At 40.0% G+C, this 6,570-nt stretch overlaps 1 pseudogene; it reads right to left on the reverse strand.

Moving 5' to 3' along the window:
* Positions 1–3,039: 3,039 nt before the first annotated feature.
* LOC101355822 (olfactory receptor 51Q1-like) lies at positions 3,040–4,087 on the reverse strand (annotated as a pseudogene).
* Positions 4,088–6,570: the final 2,483 nt, after the last annotated feature.

The raw sequence follows: 6,570 nt of genomic DNA on the forward strand, positions 1-6,570 counted from the left end.
TTAGATTTTTCCATTTGTTTTCAGCACATTTTTGTTATTGGTTTCTGAAAAATTGAATATGAATTTCTTAGGCATGGATTTCATGGATTATAGGGACTTTCTTGAATATGCAGGTTGATGGCTTTCATGAATTTGGGGGAATTCTCAGCCATTATCTCTTCAAATATTGTTTCCACCCAATCTCTCTCTCTTCCAGTTCCCATAAATGTTATCTTTTAATTATGTCCCACACGTCTCTTGCATGTCTTTTATATATTCAGTTATTATTCTTTCTGTGCTTCGGTTTGGCTATTTCTATTGAGCTGTCTTCTAGTTCACTGATTGGTATTCTGCTGTGTTTAATCTTCTGTTAAAACATTTATTAATTTATATTAATTTCTCTATTTTAGATTTTTTTTCAGTTATAGAATTTCCATTAGATTATTTTTAAATAGAGTCAAATTCTTTGGTAAATTTCATTACTTCATCAACTTCTGTCACCCTTTATTATTTGAACACATTTATCAGAGTTACTCTAGTTATTTCAAAGTTTTTTTCTCTTAACTCCAGTATCTGATTTCCCTGTGGGTCTCCTGGGTTTTGTCTTTTCGCAGGAGCTTCTCTCTGTCTGTACAAAGCTCAAACTCCCAAACATTTTCACTTGCAGAGAATTGGAAAATGTTCCAGAAAATAAATATCTGCAGAAGTCAGCTCAATTCTCCATGGTTCTCCCTTTTCTAGAATCTTAGACTCTCTTATTTCCATCATTTGAAACATTTGTTAATACTTTTAAACATACATACACACATACATATACACCTGTGTGTGTATGTGTATATATATGTATGTGTGCATATATACACATATGTGTATATACATATGCATGTACATGGAGCCCTGGTGGCACACTGGTTAAGCATTTGGCTGCTAACCAAAAGTCAGCTAACCAAAAGTCAGCTAACCAGTCACTCCTTGAAAACTCTGTGGGGCAGTTCTACTCTGTCCTATAGGGTCACTATGAGTCAGAATTGACTCTTTCGCAACAGGTATATGTATATATATACATACCAAACCAGTTGCCGTCGAGTTGACTCAATGTAAGTCAAAATAGAACTATGCTCCATAGGATTTTCACTGCTGATTTTTTGAAAGTAGATCGTCAGCTCTTTCTTCCAAGGAGCCTCTGGATGGACTCAAAGCTTCAGCTTCCAGCTAAGTGTGTTAACGGTTTACACCACCCCAGTATATCTGTGTGTATACATATATATATGCAAATATTTTTAAATCTGTTTTCCTAGTTGTGTCAGCAAGAGTATTTGCTTGGCACAGGTGACACCATTCTGCCTAGAACTGAAAGTCAGATTTACCCTTTCAAAAAAAAATTTTTTTTTTTTTGTGAAAGTATATGCAACCAAAATTACACCATTTCAACAATCTCTACATGTACAATTCAGTGACATTTGTTACATTCCTCAAGTTGTACTGCCATCCTCATTATTCTTTTCTGCATTATTCCACCACTATTATCTTAAAAACTCACTGCCCGCTAAGCATCTCATCCAACCTTTCAAGTTGCCTTGTCAATTTGATCTCACATAGATAATTCTTTTAAAGAACACTATGCTCAAAGCAGATGTATTTTACTAATTAAAATAAGCTATTTTTGGTTCAAAGAAGACTTTCAGGGGATTGTTTTGGTTTAAGGTTTAAAATTTAAAGTTTAAAGTCTATCTCAGGGCAATAGTTTTGGGGGCTCATCCAACCTCAATGGCTCTAGAAAATCTGGATTCCATTGAAAATTTTAAATTCTGTTCCACATTTTTGCCTCTTTTGATCAAGATTCTTCTATAGAATCTTTGATCAAAATGTTCAGTAATAGTAGTTGTTCGGAGAGAAAGTGAGAAAGGGGATGTAAGTGCAGCTACAGAGAAGGTCAATCACAGATAACCCATCCAAACTCACCCTTGCCCAGTAGAGTCTGACTCATAGTGACACTATAGGACAGAGTAGAGCTGCCCCATAGGGCTTCTAAGATTGTAAATTTTTACAGAAAGTTCTGCCACATCTTTCTCCCAGGGACTGGCTGGTGAGCTTGAACCACTGACTTTTTAGTTAGCAACCAAGTGCTTTAACCACTGTGCCACCAGGGTTCCTTGACAAGTGACAGAGGGTCTTATAAGCCCCATTAAGATGTTTGCAGGCAAATCAAAGGTGTCCAACATAATAGCAGGACAGCTTGGGCTAATTTAGAAAACAAGTCTAACTTACACAATTTGCAGTTTTTTCTATACATCACACCCTTAACATTCAAACTCTCTTTATGCTTGTCTTCCAGAAGTGTCTGTCTTATAGCTCATACAAGCATCTACCATTTTCTTTCACCAGTAGTTTCCGTATTTCTGAAACACTTATTCCACCACTCACTGTAAGTGAACTCTACCTTGAACGTTAGTTCAACAGTTTCTTAAATTCCCAGGCTCCTTCCACTTTGGCTTTTGAAAATTAATGTTCAGTTTTCTTTTCATGTAGCATCAATATCCATAGCCATCTTTCTTTAATTTGGCCTTCTAGTTTATGAAGGTTCTCTTTCATTATTTCAGATTGAGATTACATGAGCACCTGTGTTTAATTAAAAGCTGAGACTCACTTTATAAATTATTTATAAGGACATAAGCATATTCAAGTTTCAATAAGCATTTTCATGCATTTACCAGCATATTTGAGGTTATAACACAAATCCTTATATTTCATCACGTGCTAAATAACATCACCACTGTGACGAAGGCAGAACAGGGATTGTAATTTAAATTATATTAAAAAAAGATTTTTGTTCCTGAAAACAATATGGCCAGTTAAGAGCAAAATCGTGTTTTAAAAAACCCGACCTCTTTTAATTTCTAGTCAAGGAATAATCATGTCTCTTTATTTACATTGAAAGTTTCTTAAGCAGTCCCTATGCCTTCCCCCATTTATGCTATTTATCATTTTGATGGTAGTGGTCTCTACTCTTGACTCCATATTACCTATAAAAAAGTATTTCTCTAAACCTAAATTCTAATTTCAGTGCAACTTCCTCTGGAAGAGGAGGTGAAAGATTCCCTGGCGGATCTGCTTAGTCTTTACACTGTAAATGATGGGGTTCATCACAGGAGGTGCCAGCAGATAGCTATGGGCAATGGTCACATGGACCAGTGGTGGAGCGTGTTTTGCAAACTGATGAGTCATAGACAGACTCACCATGGGAACATAGAGAACCAAAACAGCCAGAAAGTGGGACAGTTATTGAGGGCCCGTACCCGCTCAGTCCAGGTGGCTGTGCCCAAGATACTTCTCAGGATGAGTGCATAAGAGAGCACAATGAGCAATGGGTCCAGCACAATAACGAGCTTGACCAGAGCAAATCTATACCAGCTGTTGACCTGGATGTCAGCACAGACCAGTCGGATCATATCCTGGTGGAGACAGTAGGAGTGAGAGAGAAGGTGAGAACGGCAGAAGGGCAGACGCTGGAGTAGGAAAAGGGAGGGAAGAACAGTCAGAACACAGCGGCAAATGATGGCTACTCCAATTCTGCCAATGACTTTACTGGTAAGGATGGAGGCATAATGAACGGGGCGACAGATGGCCACATAGCGGTCAAAGGACCTGGCCAACAGGACAGAGGATTCCATGAAGGAGAACCCATGGAGGAAAAAGAACTGGGCAAAACAGGCTTCAAAGCTGATTTGCCAGGCATTGAACCAGAGGAGCTGCATGACTATGGGCAGGGTGGTAAAGGTGAGACCCAGGTCAGTCACGGCCAGCATGGAGAGAAGTAGGTACATGGGCTGGTGGAGAGATGGCGTTGTGAGGATGACGGCAAGGATGGTGGTGTTGCCGGTGATGGAGATGGTGTAGAAGCAGCAGAAGGGAATGGAGATTCAGATGTGGAAGGCCTCAAATCCAGGGATGCCCATGAGGATGAAATAGAAGGGATCTTGGGTGGTGTCATTCACCTTGGACATGACTGATAAATGAAGAACCAGAATCTCTGCTTCCTACAATAAGAATCTCATCAGTGTGCTACTGTCATAGAGTCATTGTCTCTTCAATTCAAGACTCAAAGATTTGTCTGGGATTGCTTTTTCTAATACTACTGAGCTATATCATTAGCTAGAACAGTAGCAATTGGGGGTTCTTCTGACATAAGTTTCTATTTAAAGTGAGTTTATTTTTTTAAGTCTTTCATGTTTCTGCTTTGCACTGCAATTTAATTTATGCTTCCTGCAAACCTCCTGTATTACATTTCTCACCTGCTCCTGTATATGTGTCTATATAAACATATACTTAGACATATGCATTTACTAACTAGAAGTGCTCTCATTAATATTTCTAATAACTTTCTAGTAACCAAATACAAAGACTAATATTAGTGTACATTCTCCTTGGCATCACAGAAAAACTAAGATACTTCCTTCTCTTTAATTGTTTAATAATAATTAGTGAGAGGAAGTATCACAGATGATGCCCAGGTTTCTTGCTTTGGCAACTGTGTGGTTTGTAGTAATAATTACTTTTATATGGAGCACTAGAATAGCAGAAGATTCTGGGGGGAAGATCACAGATGCAGTGTGTATGCTGAGTTTGACGTTCACAGGAGCTATCCAAGAGAAGTAATTAAGTATGCGGATATAATACCCAAGTGTGTGTTAAGTGTGAGTGTGTATGAGCACACAGGGGGTGGGGGTTGTGGGAAGAGAAAGATTTGGTAGCTGCATCATCTGAAAGTCTATCAGAGAACAGAGGATTTCGGAATTTATACTTAATCTTTTTTACCTGAAGGCAGGTCTAAGTTCAGTGAGTGCATGTTAAGGAAAAAGAAATGGATAAATGATTAATACCAGTAAAAACTTGGTAATAATTTTACTCTGCTATAAGACGTTAGGAACCCTGGTGGCTCAGTGATTAAGAGCTGAGCTGCTAACCAAAAAGTTGGCACTTCGAATCCACCAGCCCTTCCTTGGAAACCTTATGGCGGCAGTTCTACTCTGTCCTATTAGGTCATTATGAATCAGAATTGACTCGATGGCAACAGGCTTGGTTTTTCTGGTATAAGACAGTTAATGTCTCTGGGTACTGCAACCAGTTTGCACTTGACTGGTAACTGAAAGGTTGACTTGATTTGGTACCACCCAACAGCACCATGGAAGAAAAGACCTGGCAATCTGCTTCTATAAAAAATACAGCCAAGAAAATTTTATGGAGTAGTTCTACTCTGTAACACATGAGGTCACCATGAGTAGGAATTGACTCGATGGCACACAACAATAACAATAAGGCAGTTATCTCTAGTCTTTCAAGTAACTCTCCCTAAAGGTAAAATTCTTAGATACTCTCTACCAGGTGGGGGTGATGGGGACTCCTGCATTATGTGTGGGGGTAGTTTATTTAGGTCTTTAGGTCATCCAGTACTGCTTCTTTTCCCCTATGACTTGTCCTTGTGCGGTAAGGTCGAGACTCACTTGTTGGAAAATACTGCAGAAATCATCTCTTTACCTTCATGTCGGCTTCTAACCCACACTGTGGGACAACTGTATGGCTGGGAAACCACAGGCTCTCCCTGCCTGGTTCGTGCTGGTTTTTGTTTATTCTTCATTCAAATGCTTCCATGCTTCCCTCAATACTCTCCTCTGCCCCAAGACATTTGTTGGGCCATTTGCAGGGCAGAGAGGAAGACAAGTAAAATGGGAACAAAGGGATATCACCCAGAAAAGGTGAATTTTCAGGATGGAATTCATGGATGAAATATATGTGGCTGAATCTAAGAAGGCAGTTGACTCTTACTAACATGCTTCAAAAACACTCTGGCTTCAATGGCCACAGGTTAGACGTAAAAGGGACTAATGGGAGCAGGGCTATTCTTTGAACTCAGTGGAGGGACAGTGATAAATCTCTGGATAATTCACTTCATTTCATGGTCCCTGTCACACCTCCCCCCACCCCCGCCCCCCATCCCAGTTCAAACTCTTCTCAATGTGGGTCTGAAGGTGGGTCTACTTCACGCTCTCCCTAGGCAACATACCCTGTTATCACCCATCATAATCTTTTCCCCTCCTCTTATCACTAATCATTCATGGGACAGCCCAGCCTCACCTGTGCACTGTTTCCTTCAGCTCTCTCTGTAGCTTCTATTCTCTGCTCCGTGGCTGGGTGTGGTTATAATGCTCCTGGATCCCAGGTTGGAATGCAGGAGGCGGGTGGGGAAACCTCTGGAAGAATCTTGTAGAAATATGAAGATTTTTCTCTGAGACTTGAGGCCCTAAGGGACAGAACCAGAAAGCCAGAGAGTTGTTCAGGAGAGGCAGCTGTAGCCACTAGCAATCTTTATACCAAGAAGCAAGAAACCTCATATTACTGTTCCAAAGCCTTTTGTAATTTGGTTCTGGATGGGAGGTGAGTTCTCTTCAAAATTAGTTCTGAGCAGCTCTGCAGCAAGGTTGGGTGAGCTTAGGAGACAAGGGTAAGAGGTATACTTCAAGGACCATGCCTTGCAGAGAAGAGTCGCATACTTTCTTTAAGAAGAGAAATGTTATTGCTAGGGACTGGAAATTT

Source organism: Trichechus manatus, unplaced genomic scaffold, assembly GCF_000243295.1.
Source record: "Trichechus manatus latirostris isolate Lorelei unplaced genomic scaffold, TriManLat1.0 scaffold00232, whole genome shotgun sequence".
Lineage (NCBI taxonomy): Eukaryota > Metazoa > Chordata > Mammalia > Sirenia > Trichechidae > Trichechus > Trichechus manatus.